The sequence below is a fragment of the Pseudophryne corroboree genome, chromosome 5, assembly GCF_028390025.1.
Source record: "Pseudophryne corroboree isolate aPseCor3 chromosome 5, aPseCor3.hap2, whole genome shotgun sequence".
NCBI classification, from domain to species: Eukaryota; Metazoa; Chordata; class Amphibia; order Anura; family Myobatrachidae; genus Pseudophryne; species Pseudophryne corroboree.
In genome coordinates this window covers 257,187,451-257,209,641 of record NC_086448.1, presented here as the reverse complement: position 1 = coordinate 257,209,641, position 22,191 = coordinate 257,187,451, and positions in this window count along the sequence as shown.

The window sequence follows — 22,191 nt, the reverse complement described above, 5'->3', positions numbered from 1 at the left end:
TAAAATAGTTATCTGGACAAAAACAAAAATAGACACAGTACTGTAGGTGAAGAGTTAATCTCTCTGTAGACTGATAATGTTACTGCCTAACATTATAAATAGCCTTGATGATGTCAGTCAGCTTTGCTACAGTATTATTTGCTTGGCATATGACTAAGTTATTAATACCCCTTTCAGACTATCCTAAAAATCATGTGTTATTTCACCTGAATGTGAAGCAATCTGGGATTTTCTTAGCCTTAAAAAAATAACCCATGTCGAGAGTAGAGATGAGCGCCGGAAATTTTTCGGGTTTTGTGTTTTGGTTTTGGGTTCGGTTCCGCGGCCGTGTTTTGGGTTCGACCGCGTTTTGGCAAAACCTCACCGAATTTTTTTTGTCGGATTCGGGTGTGTTTTGGATTCGGGTGTTTTTTTCAAAAAACCCTAAAAAACAGCTTAAATCATAGAATTTGGGGGTAATTTTGATCCCAAAGTATTATTAACCTCAAAAAACATAATTTACACTCATTTTCAGCCTATTCTGAACACATCACACCTCACAATATTATTTTTAGTCCTAAAATTTGCACCGAGGTCGCTGTGTGAGTAAGATAAGCGACCCTAGTGGCCGACACAAACACCGGGCCCATCTAGGAGTGGCACTGCAGTGTCACGCAGGATGGCCCTTCCAAAAAACCCTCCCCAAACAGCACATGACGCAAAGAAAAAAAGAGGCGCAATGAGGTAGCTGACTGTGTGAGTAAGATTAGCGACCCTAGTGGCCGACACAAACACCGGGCACATCTAGGAGTGGCACTGCAGTGTCACGCAGGATGTCCCTTCCAAAAAACCCTCCCCAAACAGCACATGACGCAAAGAAAAAAAGAGGCGCAATGAGGTAGCTGACTGTGTGAGTAAGATTAGCGACCCTAGTGGCCGACACAAACACCGGGCCCATCTAGGAGTGGCACTGCAGTGTCACGCAGGATGTCCCTTCCAAAAAACCCTCCCCAAACAGCACATGACGCAAAGAAAAAAAGAGGCGCAATGAGGTAGCTGACTGTGTGAGTAAGATTAGCGACCCTAGTGGCCGACACAAACACCGGGCCCATCTAGGAGTGGCACTGCAGTGTCACGCAGGATGTCCCTTCCAAAAAACCCTCCCCAATCAGCACATGATGCAAAGAAAAAGAAAAGAAAAAAGAGGTGCAAGATGGAATTATCCTTGGGCCCTCCCACCCACCCTTATGTTGTATAAACAAAACAGGACATGCACACTTTAACCAACCCATCATTTCAGTGACAGGGTCTGCCACACGACTGTGACTGATATGACGGGTTGGTTTGGACCCCCCCCAAAAAAGAAGCAATTAATCTCTCCTTGCACAAACTGGCTCTACAGAGGCAAGATGTCCACCTCATCTTCACCCTCCGATATATCACCGTGTACATCCCCCTCCTCACAGATTATCAATTCGTCCCCACTGGAATCCACCATCTCAGCTCCCTGTGTACTTTGTGGAGGCAATTGCTGCTGGTCAATGTCTCCGCGGAGGAATTGATTATAATTCATTTTAATGAACATCATCTTCTCCACATTTTCTGGATGTAACCTCGTACGCCGATTGCTGACAAGGTGAGCGGCGGCACTAAACACTCTTTCGGAGTACACACTTGTGGGAGGGCAACTTAGGTAGAATAAAGCCAGTTTGTGCAAGGGCCTCCAAATTGCCTCTTTTTCCTGCCAGTATAAGTACGGACTGTGTGACGTGCCTACTTGGATGCGGTCACTCATATAATCCTCCACCATTCTATCAATGTTGAGAGAATCATATGCAGTGACAGTAGACGACATGTCCGTAATCGTTGTCAGGTCCTTCAGTCCGGACCAGATGTCAGCATCAGCAGTCGCTCCAGACTGCCCTGCATCACCGCCAGCGGGTGGGCTCGGAATTCTGAGCCTTTTCCTCGCACCCCCAGTTGCGGGAGAATGTGAAGGAGGAGATGTTGACAGGTCGCGTTCCGCTTGACTTGACAATTTTGTCACCAGCAGGTCTTTCAACCCCAGCAGACCTGTGTCTGCCGGAAAGAGAGATCCAAGGTAGGCTTTAAATCTAGGATCGAGCACGGTGGCCAAAATGTAGTGCTCTGATTTCAACAGATTGACCACCCGTGAATCCTTGTTAAGCGAATTAAGGGCTGCATCCACAAGTCCCACATGCCTAGCGGAATCGCTCCGTGTTAGCTCCTTCTTCAATGCCTCCAGCTTCATCTGCAAAAGCCTGATGAGGGGAATGACCTGACTCAGGCTGGCAGTGTCTGAACTGACTTCACGTGTGGCAAGTTCAAAGGGCATCAGAACCTTGCACAACGTTGAAATCATTCTCCACTGCACTTGAGACAGGTGCATTCCATCTCCTATATCGTGCTCAATTGTATAGGCTTGAATGGCCTTTTGCTGCTCCTCCAACCTCTGAAGCATATAGAGGGTTGAATTCCACCTCGTTACCACTTCTTGCTTCAGATGATGGCAGGGCAGGTTCAGTAGTTTTTGGTGGTGCTCCAGTCTTCTGTACGTGGTGCCTGTACGCCGAAAGTGTCCCGCAATTTTTCTGGCCACCGACAGCATCTCTTGCACGCCCCTGTCGTTTTTTAAAAAATTCTGCACCACCAAATTCAAGGTATGTGCAAAACATGGGACGTGCTGGAATTTGCCCATATTTAATGCACACACAATATTGCTGGCGTTGTCCGATGCCACAAATCCACAGGAGAGTCCAATTGGGGTAAGCCATTCCGCGATGATCTTCCTCAGTTGCCGTAAGAGGTTTTCAGCTGTGTGCGTATTCTGGAAAGCGGTGATACAAAGCGTAGCCTGCCTAGGAAAGAGTTGGCGTTTGCGAGATGCTGCTACTGGTGCCGCCGCTGCTGTTCTTGCGGCGGGAGTCCATACATCTACCCAGTGGGCTGTCACAGTCATATAGTCCTGACCCTGCCCTGCTCCACTTGTCCACATGTCCGTGGTTAAGTGGACATTGGGTACAACTGCATTTTTTAGGACACTGGTGAGTCTTTTTCTGACGTCCGTGTACATTCTCGGTATCGCCTGCCTAGAGAAGTGGAACCTAGATGGTATTTGGTAACGGGGGCACACTGCCTCAATAAATTGTCTAGTTCCCTGTGAACTAACGGCGGATACCGGACGCACGTCTAACACCAACATAGTTGTCAAGGACTCAGTTATCCGCTTTGCAGTAGGATGACTGCTGTGATATTTCATCTTCCTCGCAAAGGACTGTTGAACAGTCAATTGCTTACTGGAAGTAGTACAAGTGGGCTTACGACTTCCCCTCTGGGATGACCATCGACTCCCAGCGGCAACAACAGCAGCGCCAGCAGCAGTAGGCGTTACACGCAAGGATGCATCGGAGGAATCCCAGGCAGGAAAGGACTCGTCAGACTTGCCAGTGACATGGCCTGCAGGACTATTGGCATTCCTGGGGAAGGAGGAAATTGACACTGAGGGAGTTGGTGGGGTGGTTTGCGTGAGCTTGGTTACAAGAGGAAGGGATTTACTGGTCAGTGGACTGCTTCCGCTGTCACCCAAAGTTTTTGAACTTGTCACTGACTTATTATGAATGCGCTGCAGGTGACGTATAAGGGAGGATGTTCCGAGGTGGTTAACGTCCTTACCCCTACTTATTACAGCTTGACAAAGGGAACACACGGCTTGACACCTGTTGTCCGCATTTCTGGTGAAATACCTCCACACCGAAGAGCTGATTTTTTTGGTATTTTCACCTGGCATGTCAACGGCCATATTCCTCCCACGGACAACAGGTGTCTCCCCGGGTGCCTGACTTAAACAAACCACCTCACCATCAGAATCCTCCTGGTCAATTTCCTCCCCAGCGCCAGCAACACCCATATCCTCCTCATCCTGGTGTACTTCAACACTGACATCTTCAATCTGACTATCAGGAACTGGACTGCGGGTGCTCCTTCCAGCACTTGCAGGGGGCATGCAAATAGTGGAAGGCGCATGCTCTTCACGTCCAGTGTTGGGAAGGTCAGGCATCGCAAACGACACAATTGGACTCTCCTTGTGGATTTGGGATTTCAAAGAACGCACAGTTCTTTGCGGTGCTTTTGCCAGCTTGAGTCTTTTCAGTTTTCTAGCGAGAGGCTGAGTGCTTCCATCCTCATGTGAAGCTGAACCACTAGCCATGAACATAGGCCAGGGCCTCAGCCGTTCCTTGCCACTCCGTGTGGTAAATGGCATATTGGCAAGTTTACGCTTCTCCTCCGACAATTTTATTTTAGGTTTTGGAGTCCTTTTTTTTCTGATATTTGGTGTTTTGGATTTGACATGCTCTGTACTATGACATTGGGCATCGGCCTTGGCAGACGACGTTGCTGGCATTTCATCGTCTCGGCCATGACTAGTGGCAGCAGCTTCAGCACGAGGTGGAAGTGGATCTTGATCTTTCCCTAATTTTGGAACCTCAACTTTTTTGTTCTCCATATTTTATAGGCAGAACTAAAAGGCACCTCAGGTAAACAATGGAGATGGATGGATTGGATACTAGTATACAATTATGGACGGACTGCCACGGTTAGGTGGTATAAAAAAACCACGGTTAGGTGGTATATATTATAATAATAATACAATTATGGATGGACGGACTGCCTGCCGACTGCCGACACAGAGGTAGCCACAGCCGTGAACTACCGCACTGTACACTGGTTGATAAAGAGATAGTAGTATACTCGTAACAACTAGTATGACACTATGACGACGGTATAAAGAATGGAAAAAAAACCACGGTTAGGTGGTATATATTATAATAATAATACAATTATGGATGGACGGACTGCCTGCCGACTGCCGACACAGAGGTAGCCACAGCCGTGAACTACCGCACTGTACACTGGTTGATAAAGAGATAGTAGTATACTCGTAACAACTAGTATGACACTATGACGACGGTATAAAGAATGAAAAAAAAACCACGGTTAGGTGGTATATATTATAATAATAATACAATTATGGATGGACGGACTGCCTGCCGACTGCCGACACAGAGGTAGCCACAGCCGTGAACTACCGCACTGTACACTGGTTGATAAAGAGATAGTAGTATACTCGTAACAATTAGGATGACACTATGACGGTATAAAGAATGAAAAAAAAACCACGGTTAGGTGGTAGGTATATAATAATAAATAATACAATTCTGGTCGGACGGACTGCCTGCCGTGTGCCGACACAGAGGTAGCCACAGCCGTGAACTACCGCACTGTACACTGGTTGATAAAGAGATAGTAGTATACTCGTAACAATTAGGATGACACTATGACGGTATAAAGAATGAAAAAAAAAACCACGGTTAGGTGGTAGGTATATAATAATAAATAATACAATTCTGGTCGGACGGACTGCCTGCCGTGTGCCGACACAGAGGTAGCCACAGCCGTGAACTACCGCACTGTACACTGGTTGATAAAGAGATAGTAGTATACTCGTAACAATTAGGATGACACTATGACGGTATAAAGAATGAAAAAAAAAACCACGGTTAGGTGGTAGGTATATAATAATAAATAATACAATTCTGGTCGGACGGACTGCCTGCCGTGTGCCGACACAGAGGTAGCCACAGCCGTGAACTACCGCACTGTACACTGGTTGATAAAGAGATAGTAGTATACTCGTAACAATTAGGATGACACTATGACGGTATAAAGAATGAAAAAAAAAACCACGGTTAGGTGGTAGGTATATAATAATAAATAATACAATTCTGGTCGGACGGACTGCCTGCCGTGTGCCGACACAGAGGTAGCCACAGCCGTGAACTACCGCACTGTACACTGGTTGATAAAGAGATAGTAGTATACTCGTAACAATTAGGATGACACTATGACGGTATAAAGAATGAAAAAAAAACCACGGTTAGGTGGTAGGTATATAATAATAAATAATACAATTCTGGTCGGACGGACTGCCTGCCGTGTGCCGACACAGAGGTAGCCACAGCCGTGAACTACCGCACTGTACACTGGTTGATAAAGAGATAGTAGTATACTCGTAACAATTAGGATGACACTATGACGGTATAAAGAATGAAAAAAAAAACCACGGTTAGGTGGTAGGTATATAATAATAAATAATACAATTCTGGTCGGACGGACTGCCTGCCGTGTGCCGACACAGAGGTAGCCACAGCCGTGAACTACCGCACTGTACACTGGTTGATAAAGAGATAGTAGTATACTCGTAACAATTAGGATGACACTATGACGGTATAAAGAATGAAAAAAAAAACCACGGTTAGGTGGTAGGTATATAATAATAAATAATACAATTCTGGTCGGACGGACTGCCTGCCGTGTGCCGACACAGAGGTAGCCACAGCCGTGAACTACCGCACTGTACACTGGTTGATAAAGAGATAGTAGTATACTCGTAACAATTAGGATGACACTATGACGGTATAAAGAATGAAAAAAAAACCACGGTTAGGTGGTAGGTATATAATAATAAATAATACAATTCTGGTCGGACGGACTGCCTGCCGTGTGCCGACACAGAGGTAGCCACAGCCGTGAACTACCGCACTGTACTGTGTCTGCTGCTAATATAGACTGGTTGATATTTAAAGAGATATTAGTAGTATACAACAATACTATACTGGTGGTCAGGCACTGGTCACCACTCCTGCAGCAAAAGTGTGCACTGTTAATTAATATAATTGTACTCCTGGCTCCTGCTAACAACCTGCAGTGCTCCCCAGTCTCCCCCACAATTAATTATAAGCTTTTAATTTATACATTGATGACTGTGCAGCACACTGGGCTGAGCTGAGTGCACACAGACTGAGTCACACTGTGTGACTGACTGTGCTGTGTATCGTTTTTTTTTTCAGGCAGAGAACGGATATAGCAGAGAGAAGTGAACGGATATATTATATTAAATAAAAGTTAACTAGCAACTGCACTGGTCACTGACTGTGGTAAACTAACTCTGTCTGCGACTCTGCACAATCTCTCTCTCTCTATCTAATCTATCTCTATTCTAATGGAGAGGACGCCAGACACGTCCTCTCCCTATCAATCTCAATGCACGAGTGAAAATGGCGGCGACGCGCGGCTCCTTATATAGAATCCGAGTCTCGCGATAGAATCCGAGCCTCGCGAGAATCCGACAGCGTCATGATGACGTTCGGGCGCGCTCGGGTTAACCGAGCAAGGCGGGAAGATCCGAGTCGCTCGGACCCGTGAAAAAAAACATGAAGTTCGGGCGGGTTCGGATTCCGAGGAACCGAACCCGCTCATCTCTAGTCGAGAGACCCGGAATTTTTACACAGGTAGTGAATAGGGTTGAAGTGTAGAGTGAACAGTCCTTACCCAGGTTATTCAACCTGGGACTAATCAAACACCACTGATTGGAGCTTCATGAGGTGTTCTGACATTATGTCATCTTTTTGAGCCTGAAAAAGCAATTTTTGATGACATCCATAGGTTTTGCTGGGATAATCCGGGTCCAGCCCGGGAATACCCCAGTTCAAAGGTGTAGTGTGAATGCAGTCTGACCCTGGGTGCATTCGAATTGGACCCATGTTCAAACTCCTAGGTCAGACCCGGATTTTGTAAAATTAAAGGGATATTACTGTACCTGGTTATATTTGACATCTCAAAGTTTAAGTTAGCTGTTTTTAGCCTTAATGTTATAGTAAAGCAATGATAGATAGATAGATAGATAGATAGATAGATAGATAGATAGATAGATAGATAGATAGATAGATAGATAGATAGATAGATAGATGTAATTAAATGCTGATAGGTACATAGAGATTTATTATTTCTGCAGGCTGATCATATGATTGGCTAACATCATTAACAATAACTGTGTTGTCACTGACCTTTAAAATACAAGTGACTGTCAGTTAAAAGCTGTATTTGCTGATATGACAACTTGCAGTATAATGGAAGCTTACTTGTATCAAAATGTTATAGGAAATAATGTTAGATTGATTTAGCTAGCTAGATAGATTGCTAGACAACAAATGTGATGTACCTTAGATGGAGATTTTATATATTAGGAGAGTGGACATGTGAATGGCTTGGGATGTAAGTAAGCACACAGAATAAGGTACAGTATGCTTATTTTGATCTATATACAGCAGCGGTGGCCAACCTGTGGCTCTTGAGCCACATGTGGCTCTTTCTTTCTTCAAATGTGGCTCCTAACACACAAAGTCACATGACCACAACAGATCTAGTAACCACTGCTCTCCAGAAAAACACGCAGCAGCACTACGGGGACTTAGAACTGAGGGAGCCAGATACTAGAGATGAGACACCCACCAGCAAACAGAGGACACATAACGGGCTGCTGCAATGGCATGAATTGGGGGAAGCTGAAGTGACACTTGAGGGTGCTGGTTGAAATTACACTTGTGGGTGCTGGCTGAAGTGTCACTTGAGGGTGCTGGCTGAAGTGACACTTGAGGGTGCTGGCTGAAGTGACACATGAGGGTGCTGGCTGAAGTGACAGGAGGGTGCTGGCTGGAGTGACAGGAGGGTGCTGGCTGAAGTGACAGGAGGGTGCTGGTTGGAGTGACACATGGGGGAGCTGAGTGTATTATGTGAATCTGAATTTTTCCATATATTTCATGTGGATCTGGCTTTTTCAATGTATTCTATACCAGGGGCGTGGCCTAGAAGGCACAAGTGCACACCCCATTTTTGCATGTGCGCCTTTGGCTTGATGTCGGCTCTTTGACGTACCTAACACATTTTTTTGGCTCTTTGTCTCTGACTGGTTGCTACCCCTGATATACAGTATTACATGATAATAATGTTAGATAAATTCATATAGACACATAGATACATAAAGGTCTTTAGATGAAGTTAATGGAGATTTATTTTCTCAATAGGCTGATCATGTGACTAGCTAACATGACAGTGAGACTAAAAAAATATAAAGTGATTATAGAGTGCGCAATAAGACCCAGAGGTCAGCCCAGTGACAGTATAAATGAAGTTTCACCTACTTCACAGAATTTTCATAGTAATGTATAGATAATATACTCCACTTAGGCGCTCCCTGGATTTAACATGAAAATGGACCAAACCTATATAATGTATGTCCTTATTGGCAATTGCCGTTAAGGTACATAACAAGAAACAAAACAAGAAAGACACAATAGTGTAGAATGCTTTTGTCAGATGGCACTGGATTCTATTTTCAATACATCTCACTCACAAGACTCCAAATGGTTTCAGGCACATCTTAGTATCATTAGAATTATCCAGTTCCACAGAATTAGTATTCAAATTTCTTCCAGCAGCTCAATAGCCGGCCAATGGTAGACAAATAAAACAGGCATATCTCAAAACGGTATCCCTTCTTTCCCAAATGGCACCCCACTGGATTGCTGAGATGGTTTTTACAGCAGGTATAGTCAGAGTCCCGGTAACTCACGGCTTTCCTTCCAGGAGGTAGATGAGAAATGTAGAGGGAATTGTCAGGATACACAGCACAATCCCGCTTAAGCGATTCCCTCTACATTTCTCATCTACCTCCTTTATTTGTCTACCATTGGCCGGCTATTGAGCTGCTGGAAGAAGTTTGAATACTAATTCTGTGGAACTGGATAATTCTAATGATACTAAGATGTGCCTGAAACCATTTGGAGTCTTGTGAGTGAGATGTATTGAAAATAGAATCCAGTGCCATCTGACAAAAGCATTCTACACTATTGTGTCTTTCTTGTTTTGTTTCTTGTTATGTACCTTAACGGCAATTGCCAATAAGGACATACATTATATAGGTTTGGTCCATTTTCATGTTAAATCCAGGGAGCGCCTAAGTGGAGTATATTATCTATACATAGCTAACATGACAACTAGGCATTGTGATGTCACTCATCTTTGGAATATCATTCAGTGCATGGTAAACAACTGCCAGTAACAACTTTATTTGCTGATATGACATATCACAATATAAGGTAAGCTTATTTTTATCTAAGTATTATATTAATGTTAGATTGATTTAGATTCTATAGATATATGATAGAAAGATTAATAACCTTATAGATTGATAGATACAGTAGATAGATATATAGATAGATAGATAGATAGATAGATAGATAGATAGATAGATAGATAGATAGATAGATATTTAGATTTGATTGATTTAGATAGTGTAGTTGTTAGATACAGTAGATAGATGATAGGATATATAGAAGATAGATGGATAGATAATATCATTGTGTACCTTGACGTTTCTCATCTTTTTCCTCACAAATAATTGTACATACCATACTGCAGATATATATAAGTGGTGGAATGTAGATTGGAGAAGATTTATTTTCTAAATAGTCTGATCTTGTGATTAGCTAACCTAATAAATAGCCATTGTGACGTCACTCACCTTTAGAATAAAATTCAGTGCATGGTAAGCAACTGCCAGTAACAGGTTATTTGCTGATATGACTTCTCACAATATAAGGTAAGCTTCTTTTTTTTTTTGTTAACTTTATATGAAATAACATTAGATGGATTTATTTAGCCATTGTAGATATATGATAGAAAGACCATAGACTGGTAGATAGAAGTTCTGAATTGTTGAAAGGCAGAGATTTATTATCGCTGCAGGCTGATCATGTTATTGGCTAACATCATTAACAGTCATTGTGATGTCACTGACCTTTAAAATACAAGTAACTAATTGTTAAACAACTGTCATTTAAAAGCTGTATTTACTTACCGTATATGATAACTGACAGTACAAGGTAAGCTTACTTGTATTCAAATATTATGTGCAATAATTTTAGATTGATTGATTGATTTAGCTAGATCGATAGATAGATAGGATAGATAGATAGATAGATAGATAGATAGATAGATAGATAGATAGATAGATAGATAGATAGATAGATAGACAGATAGAAAACAAATGTAACATACTTTTGAAGTAGATGTAATATATCAGGAGGTTGAACATGTGAATGGGTTGGTATGTACAGTAAGTAAGCTATTAGTTGTATTTGCCGATTTCACATCTCACAGTATAAGGTATGCTTATTTTGATCTAAATATTACATGATGATAATAATGTTAGATAAATTGATATAGATAGACACATAGATACATAAAAGTAGTTAAATGCAGATACTGTAGGTAGAGATTAATTTTCTCAGTCGGCTGATTGTTTGATTAGCTAACCTCATAAGTAACCATTGTGATGTCACTCTCCTTTGGAATAGTCTTCAGTGCGTGGCAATCAACTGCCAGTAATAGCTGTATTTACTGATGTAACATTTAACAATATAAGATAAGCTTATTTTTGTCTTAATATAATATGAAATAATGTTAGATGGATTTATTTAGATGCTGTAGATACAGTATGATAGAAAGACCAATAGATTGATAGATAAAAGATGTGAAATGTTGATAGGTGGAGATTATTTGTTTCTATAGGCTGATCATGTTATTGGCTAACATCATTAACAGTCACTGTGATGTCACTGACCTTTAAATTATAAGTGATTAATTGTTAACAACTCAGTTAAAAGCTGTATTTGCTGATATGACACCTGAAAGTATAAGGTACTGTAAGCTTACTTGTATCAATATATTTTATGCACTAATGTTAAATTGATTGATTTAGATAGATAGATAGATAGATAGATAGATAGATAGATAGATAGATAGATAGATAGATAGATACCTTAGATGGAGATTTAATATATCAGGAGGGTGAACATGTGAATGGGTTGGCATGTAAGTAAGCTATCAGTTTTATTTGCCGATTTGACATCTCACAGTATAAGGTATGCTTATTTTGATCTAAATATGACATGATGATAATAATGTTAGATACATTGATATTAGTTGAATGCGGCTAGGTGGAGATTTTTTTCTCAATAGACTCATCATGTGATTAGCTATCCTTATAAATAGCCATTGTGATGTCACGCAACTTTGGAATAGATATCACTGCATGGTAAACAACCGTCACTAACAGCTTTATTTGCTGACATGACATCTCACAATACAAGGTATACTTATTTTCATCTAAATATTTGATGAAATAATGTTAGATTGATTTAAATACTGTAGATATATGATAGAAAGATTAATAGACCGATAGATTGAAGGATGCAGCAGATAGAAGATAGATAGAAAGACAGATGACAGATAGATAGATAACATCATTGTGTACCTTGAAAGTTTCTCATCTTTCTTATCACAAATAATTGTACATAGATACATATAAGTGGTGGAATGCAGATTGGAGTAGATTTATTTTCTCAATCACCTAATTATGTGATTAGCTAACCTCATAAATAGCCATTGTAATGTCACTTACCTTTCTTCTTCAGTGTCCATAGGGGTCCGCAGAGATTATGCTATCTCAAAATATAAGGTAATATATAATATATAATAATATAATATTAGAGATGAGCGGGTTCGGTTTTACTCGGATTTACATGTTTCTCAAAACGGCATCTTATTGGCTCACGGATGTCTCTGTTTTGGATAGCCAATAAGATGCCATTTTGAGTACCGAGTAAATCCGAGTAAAACCCAAACCCACTCATCTCTAATATAAGGTAAGCTTATTTTTATCTAAATACTAGCTTTTTGCCCATTTGGAAATCTTAACGCAATAAGACTGTTTTTATTACGCCCATCTTCAAGTTTAAGTTCACTACCTAACTGCTAAAAGAATTAGCGTGAAGATACATAACCTACATGTTAAAAGACAGTCTAAGGAACATATAATTTTTTTAAATGCGTTCAGCAGTTCCTAAGTTTATCTCATACAAATAACCAAACAAACAAACAAACGTTCGTTGCCCGGCGTAGTCTGGGAATTTATTTATCTCATTCTTCTATTAGACAGGAAAAGGCTATCTATAGTGTAAAATCAAAGTAATTTTATTTACAGGTAATTAAAAGATAATTAAAAGTATAAGTACAGTATAAAAATTATAAAGTAAAATCTTTGACAAATTCCCTATAATATTACTTCAACTCCAAACTTGATTATAAACAAAATTTTTAATTTCACCTCCAGGTTCTACAGAGTTCTATTAATTTCTAAAAATTTCCAGAATGTTCTAGAGAGTCCTATTCAGTCTATTCGACTAAACATGATCTTAAATGTCATCGAGACTGTCACCAATCAGCTTAGCGACCCCGAAATTATGGATTTGACACAAATGTCGGTAATTTTGGACATTTAATTTTTCACCCCTTCTCACCCCCCATGCTGATGGGGGCTGAACTTAGACTTAAACGGCATCGGGAGTGTCACTATTCATCTCAGCGACCCCAAAAACTATGAATTTTTACGTCACTCCCTTCCCACCTCCACCAATAGGGTTGTTAGGGGTGTCTTACCCACAGTATTTCTTTCCAGATTGTAAATCATATGTGTACCAAGTTTAGTGTAAATTTCTCCAAGCATTCCAGAGTTAGGCTGGAACACACACACACACACACACACACACACACACACACACACACACACACACACACACACACACACACACACACACACTCATACATCCACATTCATACATCCATTTTTATATACTGTATATAGACTAGCTGAATACCTGTGCTTCGCTACAGAATTTAAAGAATAATGCCAATCTTTGTATCACAAATAATTGTACATAGATACACATAAGTGGTGAAATGCAGATTGGAGTAGATTTATTTTCTCAATAGACTCATCATGTGAATAGCTAACCTCATAAATAGCCATTGTGATGTCACTCACCTTTGGAATAAAATTCAGTGCATGGTAAACAACTGTCACTAACAGCTTCATTTGCTGATGTGATATCTCATAATATAAGGTAAGCTTATTTTTATCTAAATATTATATGAAATAATGTTAGATTGATTTAGATACTGTAGATATATGATAGAAAGATTAATAGACCGATAGATTGAAGGATGCAGCAGATAGAGGATAGATAGAAAGACAGATGACAGATAGATAGATAGATAGATAGATAGATAGATAGATAGATAGATAGATAACATCATTGTGTACCTTGAAAGTTTCTCATCTTTCTTATCACAAATAATTGTACATAGATACATATAAGTGGTGGAATGCAGATTGGAGTAGATTTATTTTCTCAATCACCTAATTATGTGATTAGCTAACCTCATAAATAGCCATTGTAATGTCACTTACCTTTCTTCTTCAGTGTCCATAGGGGTCCAGAGGGGTGTAGATGCAGAACTGCTGTCAACACCTGGAGAGTTCTGTGCCTCAATGTGTGACCTGCCACCAGCCTAATTGTTATTGCCAGGCAGCCCTGTACTGTAGCTGCCTTCCGTACGCAGCGCTCCTTCCGGGTTCCAGCTAGTGCAGTTACAGTGTTAAGAGAGGTTGTGCATGCCGGGGAGAGGGAAAGACCATGCACATGGCTGGCAACACCCACCGGCACCCGGAGAGTTCTGCACTGCAATTTGTTTCCAGCCTACCTGTCAGTGCTGGGCAGTGCTACAGTATACTCTAACTTGTGGAAGATGCAGTTCTTCTGAGTTCCAGCTGGTACAGCATTAGGTAAGGTCATTAACTCCGGGTAGGGGAAGAGACCACACACAGACACATACCCCACTGCACACACAGACACACATTCACACACCCACCAAAACCACCTCCCACCACCACACAAGCCCCCACCACCAGTGACTCTACCTGGCATAATGTGGGCTCTACCTGGCGTAATGGGTATCAGGGGCTACCTGCCATACTGTGTAAAACGTGACTCTAACTGGCGTAATGTGTGATAGGGGCTCTACCTTTAATAATGTGTAAAATGGGGCTCTACCTAGCGTCAAGTGTGACAAGGGCTCTACCTGGTGTAATGTGTGTAAGTGGCACTACTGTGCAGCGCAATTTAAATAATTGAGACTACTGTGCAGCGTAATATGAATTAGTATTTTGTGGCCATGCCCCTTCCCTATTAAGCCATGCCCGTATATTTTTGATGCACGCCTATGGCACGTACTGGCTCAATTTTAAATATAGGGGGGCTCCAGTGCTATTTCTTGCACACAGCACTAAAATTTCTAGTTAAGGCACAGGTCAACACAATCCTCGGAAGGTCCCCAGCACCATCTTCAGCTGACCATTGCTTTTCTACAGGAACACGGCTGGCTCATCAATTGAAAAAGTCCTCCCTGTCTCCTTCTCAGAGAATGTCACATCTAGGAGCACTCCTGGATTCTCATGTGCAAAGCTTTTCCCTACCAGCAGAGAAAATTGCAGCAATTCACATGTGCATTTGCAAGTTACTTCAAAGTTGACAAGTGTCTATCCACTTCATAATGCAGATTCTGGGGTCCATAGACTCGACCTTCGACATGATGGAAAATGCCCAGTTTCACTCCAGGCCTCTTCAAAACTTGATCCTGTCCCGGTGGAAAGGGCAGTATCATCTGCTCTGGGATCAGACAATTGTCCTTTCTTCGGAAGTTCGACTTTCCATCTCAGGTTGGCTCCACAAGCCTAACTTGAACAAGGGTCGCCCCCTCTGGATTTTGGATTGGATGCTACACACTCCGGACGCCAGCCTCCATTGGTGGGTTGCAGTGAGCTGTCAACATTCCTTACTGGGACATTGGACAACCCATGAAACCCGCCTACCTATCAATATCCTGGAGCTTCGGGCTGTATGCAGGACACTCAGTCTGGTGCAGGATCTTCTCAGGGACAGACCTGTCTAGGTCCAGTCTGACAACGCGATTGTGGTAGCCTATCTCAACCATTAGGGAGGCGCGTGCATTCGGGCTGCCATGAGGGAAGTGGCGCACATCCTTGTTTGGGCCGAATGTCATCTCCCAGCCATCTCATTTCATCCCAGGAGTACTCAACTTGGAAGCGGACTTCCTAAGCCATCAGGATGTCCATGCCAGAGAGTGGGCTCTACACCCAGAGGTATTCCAGCTCATCATGGACAAATGAGGCCTACCAGAGGTCAAACTCATTGCCTCTCAGCACAATCACAAAGTACCCTTCTATGGGTCTAGGACCAGGGATCCTGCAGCTGCCTTTGTGGATGCTCTGGAGGTGAGGTGGACCTTCCATCTACCATACAACTTCCCTCCAGTCTCTCTACTTCCATGGGTTCTTTGCAAGTTCAAGCAGCAAGGAGGCACTGTGTTGTTGATTGCTCCAGCCTGGCCAAGGTGCCATTGGTTTGCTGACCTACAGAGTCCATAGTCACTCCCTTCCCGTTTCCTCTATGGCCTGATCTGCTAACTCAAGTCCCTTGACTACATCCTGACCTAGCTTGTCTGTCTTTGACAGCATGGATCTTGATCCAAGGGTTTCTCCCACTGAGTAGTTCAGATGATGCTCAAGGCTTGTAAGCCTGCCTCAGCCCACATCTATTCCAGAGTTTGGCACTCTTACTTTCAGTTTTGTTCTACAAGAGCCTATGACCCTACAGCTTTCAGAGTTTCTCTGGTGCATGCCTTTCTCCAGGCTGGGTTGGACCTTGGCCCCCATCTTGCATCCCTAAAAGTTCAGGTATCAGCTCTGTCCATCTGGTTCCAGCAAAGGATCACTCCCCCGGCCTGATGTTAGAATGTTCCTCCAGGGAGTTCTTCACCTTCAAACTCCTTTTGTCCCTCTGGTGGCATCCATTTGAACCTTTGGATTCAGTTTACCTAAAGTGGATGACTGTGAAAACACGTTTGCTTCTTGCTTTTGCCACTGCCCACATAGTCTCTGACTTGGGTATGCTCTCCTGTTGCTCCTCTCTCTGATTTTTCAGTCGGACAGGGCCGTCATATGATCCCGAGCTGACTACCTACTGACAGTGGTATCCAGTTTCCATCTTAATGAAGAGATTGTGGTTCCAGTCTTTAAATATCAGGATCTCTCTGCCGGTGAAGCTTCCCTGTATGTGGTCTGTGCTCTTTGGATTTTCGTGGATCTCACTAGCTCCTTCAGGAAAACAGATGTTCTCTTCATTTTATATGGATTCCACAAGAGGGGCTGGCCTGCTAATAAACAGACTTTACAGTATCTCAATGGCTTCACATGACTATTTTACAAGCTTACATGCCAACTGACCTGCCTGTCCCACCTATGGTTACTGCCCATTCTACTTGTTCTGTGGGACCCTCTCGGGTTGTCCATCGTCTTGCCTCTGCTGAACAATTGTGCAGAGTGGCCATGTGGTCTTCCATCCTCCCTTTTCTACCTTTTTCAGGTTCTGTGCTTTTCATTGGAGGATTATCTCACTGCACTAGTCAAAGAGAACAGTATTCATTTATACATTCTTATCATCACATATGTTCATATCTATGATGAATAGTACCACTTGACCAATTTATATATTTCTCTCACATACTGTAGTTCAGAGTGGTGGTGCTCCCACAGAGTAATGAATTCTACTACTAAGAAAGGGGTCAAGCTCTTAAAGAGAAGTGCTTTAACTAGACTCTTAAGGTGGTAGAGCACTCTTATTGGTTCAGGGATCAAATGACATTTTCTAAAACTTAGCTTTTATTATTAAAGACATAAAATAGGACAAACATCACATAAATGGAACATATGTTCCACAAAAGGCGAAATATAAAGACAACACAAAATATATAAGTAAAATACATAAAATTAAAAAGCACACAGGTTTGATATTTGTGAAGATAAATACTCCAAAATGTGTCTGGTGACCATGAAATGAGGCTGTTTGAAGAGAAAATAGACAGGATCACGCCGACACTTTTGGAATTCTGCTGTCCCCCATGTGCTTAGCAGTGAATGACGGATGAGAGATTCCTATTGGTGTCACTCCAAGGATATCAAAGATTTGGAGAGCTTTTCTTTTCTGTTTTTGGCTGTTATTTGCCTAACATAGTGCAGCCAATTAGAGAAATACTCAGATTCACTTATCAATGGTAGAAATTATATTTGTATACAGTGTGTTTAGAATAACAGAAAGAATGTTACTTAAACAATTGTATCAGATACATTTGAGAATGAAATAAAGTTACATTCACTATCTCTGAATTTTTGTCAGTTTCTGAACAGGTAATTGATATAAGCACAATGTACTTTGTTACACAGCATGGACTATCCCTTAAATCATAGTCATAAATCATACAGGTATAAGTATAGCAATCACCTCCACAAAGACAGTAATTTAAATGATGTACCATACATTTACAGTGTTCAGCATCACAATCACATTTAAAGGATGTCACCTGCAAGATGTAATTTAACTGACAAATCAAAAATTATATATAAAAAAGCGAATGAGTTAATAAATCAATGTATTATAATGTATCTTAGTAGTTGAATTCATTACTCTGTGGGAGCACCACCACTTTAAACTATGTGAGAGAAATATATAAATTGGTCAAGTGGTACTATTCATCATAGATATGAGCATATGTGATGATAAGAACGTACAGTGCCTTGCTAAAGTATTCACTCCCTTTGCATTTTTCATGTTCTGTTGCCTCACAACCTGGAATTAGAATGGATTGTTTGAAGGTTTGCGTCATTTCATTCACAGAACATGGCTACAACTTTGAAGATTTTTTTTTTTTTATTGTGAATGAAACAACAAATAGGACAAAATAACAGAAAACTTCAGCGTGCATAACTATTCACCCCCCCCCCAAAGTCAGTACTTTGTAGAGCCACCTTTTGTGGCAATTACATCTGCAAGTCGCTTTGGATAAGTCTCTATGAGCTTGCCACATCTTGCCAGTGGGATTGTTGCCCATTCCTCAAGGCAAAACTGCTCCAGCTCCTTCATGTTGGATGGTTCCACTTGTGAACAGCAATCATCAAGTCTGGCCACAGATTCTCAATTGGATTGAGATCAGGGCTTTGACTAGGCCATTCCAACACATTTAAATGTTTCCCCTTAAACCACTCGAGTGTTGCTTTAGCAATATGCTTCGGGTCATTGTCCTGCTGGAAGGTGAACCTCCATCCCAGTCTCAAATCACAGGCAGACTGAAACATGTTTTGCTCAAGAATATCCCTGTATTGAGCACCATCCATCTTTCCCTCCGCTCGAAACAGTTTACCAGTCCCTGCTGCTGAAAACATCCTCACAGCATGATGCTGCCACCACCATGTTTCACTGTGGGGATGGTGTTCTTGGGGTGATGGAATGTGTTGGGTTTGCGCCAGATGTAGCATTTTCTTTGGTGGCCGAAAAGATCAATTTTAGCCTCATCTGACCAGAGCAACTTCCTCCATACATTTGGGAAGTCGTCCAGATGCCTTTTGGCAAACTCAAAACGTGCCTTCTTTTTTTAACACTAAGTAATGGCTTTTTTCTGGCCACTCTTCCATAAGCCCAGCTCTATGGAGTGTACGGCTTATTGTGGTCACCAGTCTCTGCTGTGGAACTCTGCAGCTCCTTCAGGGTGACCTTTGGTCTCTGTGCTGCCTTTCTGATTAATGCCCTCCTTGCCCGATCTGTGAGTTTTGGTGGCCGGTCCTCTCTTGGCAGGTTTGTTGTGGTACCATGTTCTTTCCATTTGATATGAGCATATGTGATAATAAGAATGTATAAATTAATACTGTTCTCTTTGACTAGTGCAGTGAGATAAATCTCCAATGAAAAGCACAGAACCTGAAAAAGGTAGAAAAGGGAGGATGGAAGACCATATGGCCACTCTGCACAATTGTTCAGCAGAGGCACGACGTTGGACAACCCGAGAGGGTCCCACAGAACAAGTAGAATGGGCAGTAACCATAGGTGGGACAGGCAGGTCAGTTGGCATGTAAGCTTGTAAAATAGTCATGTGAAGCCATCGAGATACTGTAAAGTCTGTTTATTAGCAGGCCAGCCCCTCTTGTGGAATCCATATAAAATGAAGAGAACATCTGTTTTCCTGAAGGAGCTAGGGAGATCCACGAAAATCCAAAGAGCACAGACCACATACAGGGAAGCTTCACCTGCAGAGAGATCCTGATATTGAAAGACTGGAACCACAATCTCTTCATTAAGATGGAAACTTGATACCACTGTCAGTAGGTAGTCAGCTCGGGATCATATGACGGCCCTGTCCGACTTAAGAATCAGAGAGAGGAGCAACAGGAGAGCATACCCAAGTCAGAGACTCTGTGGGCAGTGGCAAAAGCAAGAAGCAAACGTGTTTTCACAGTCATCCACTTTAGGTAAACTGAATCCAAAGGTTCAAATGGATGCCACCAGAGGGACAAAAGGAGTTTGAAGGTGATGAACTCCCTGGAGGAACATTCTAACATCAGGCCGGGGGAGTGATCCTTTGCTGGAACCAGATGGACAGAGCTGATACCTGACCTTTTAGGGCTGCAAGATGGGGGCCAAGGTCCAACCCAGCCTGCAGAAAGCATTATACCAGGTAGAGCCCACATTATGCCAGGTAGAGTCACTGGGGGCTTGTGTGGTGGTGGGTGGTGGTTTTGGTGGGTGTGTGAGTGTGTGCCTATGTGTGTGTGCGGTGGGGTATGTGTCTGTATCTGATCTCTCCCCCCTACCCAGAGTGCATGACCTTACCTAATGCTGTACTAGCGGGAACCCAGGAGAGCTGCATCTTCCACAAGTTAGAGTATACTGTAGCACTGCCCAGTGCTGACAGGTAGGCTGGACACACATTGCAGTGCAGAACTCTCCGGGCGCCGGCGGGTGTTGCCAGCCATGTGCGTGTTCTCTCCCCGGTGTGCACAACCTCTCCTAACACTGTTACTGCACTAGCTGGAACCCGGAAGGTGAGTTGCATACGGAAGGCAGCTACAGTACAGCGCTGCCCGACAATAACAATTAGGCTGGCGGCGGTCACACATTGAGGCGCAGAACTCTCCAGGTGTTGCCAGCGGTTCTGCGCCCACTGTGCATATGCACTGTGTGCCAGGCATCGCTGGCACACACCTAGTTACAGCCCTGGTGCTGACAACAGAAGATCATCCAGTTATTGGAGTATTCTGACTCCCTGAAGCCGGAGCTGTGCTGCCATGACCACCATTACCTGAGGGTCAGTAGAGAGGCCGAAGAGTAGTGCCTAAAATGTAAAATGTTGCTGAAGGACAGCAAAGTTTAGAAATTGCTGATGTCTGGGACTAATAGGCACATGTAGGTCGGCATCCTGAATGTCTAGAGATGCCATAAAATCCCCAGGTTCCAATGTGAGGACAATGGCACAGAGAGTTTCCATGTGAAAGTTGGGCATGTGGATAAACCTGTTGATTAATTTGATGTTGAGAATAGGCCAATGGGAACTATTCAGCTTCTGAACCAGCAATAGTGTGGAATAAAAACCTCTCCTCCATTGTACTTAGGGAACCGGTATAATCACTCCTGAATGTAGTAGGGAATGAATGGTTGTCCGTTATAATTACTCCTGAATGTAGTAGGGAATGAATGGTTGTCCTTTATAATCACTCCTGAATGTAGTAGGGAATGAATGGCTGTCTGGAGGGCAAGTGCTTTGATTGGATCAGATGGTGGACCCGCACAAAAGAACTGCTGGGGGGGGGGGGGGAGGGCATCTCAGAGAGGTTAGAGCATACCCGTGAGAGAACACTACTCGTACCCAGGGATCTGAGGTTGTCTGATGTCAGGCGGCTGAAAACTGTAGAAGTTGGCCTCCTCCCCCAGGAGGAAGCCTGCCCCATCAGGCAGAGGGTTTGTCTTCAGATTTTTTTCAGCTGGAGGTCTGGCAGCCCAAACCTGTTTAGGGCAAGGTTTGGTAGCCTTGGGTGAGCCAGTCTGACCAGGGAAGGATTGACCTTTAGCCTACTTGGGGGCAAAAGGTCCGAAAAGAGGACGGTCTAGTCTTTGGGGTAGACGCTGAAGGCAAAAGGTAGATTTAGAAGCTGCCAGGGTAACCACTATCTTGTCCAATTCAGAGCCAAAAAGGATATCGCCAGAGAAGGGTAGAGATTCAAGCGCCTTTTTGGAGTCATTGTCCACTTTCCAGGATCATAGCCACAGGACCATATGAGCAACCACAGAGGTGGCAGACAATTTAGAGGCTAGTAGTACAGTATCCAATGCTGCTTCACTCAGGTAAAAGGGTGCCTCCCGGATATGGGAGATGAGGGCCAGTTGTTCCCTGGTAGCATCTGAAGAGAGGCTGTCCTCAAGTACATCCGACCAGGCTTCAATAGCCTAGCTACCCACGTCGAGGCCATAGCTGGACATGTAATAGTGC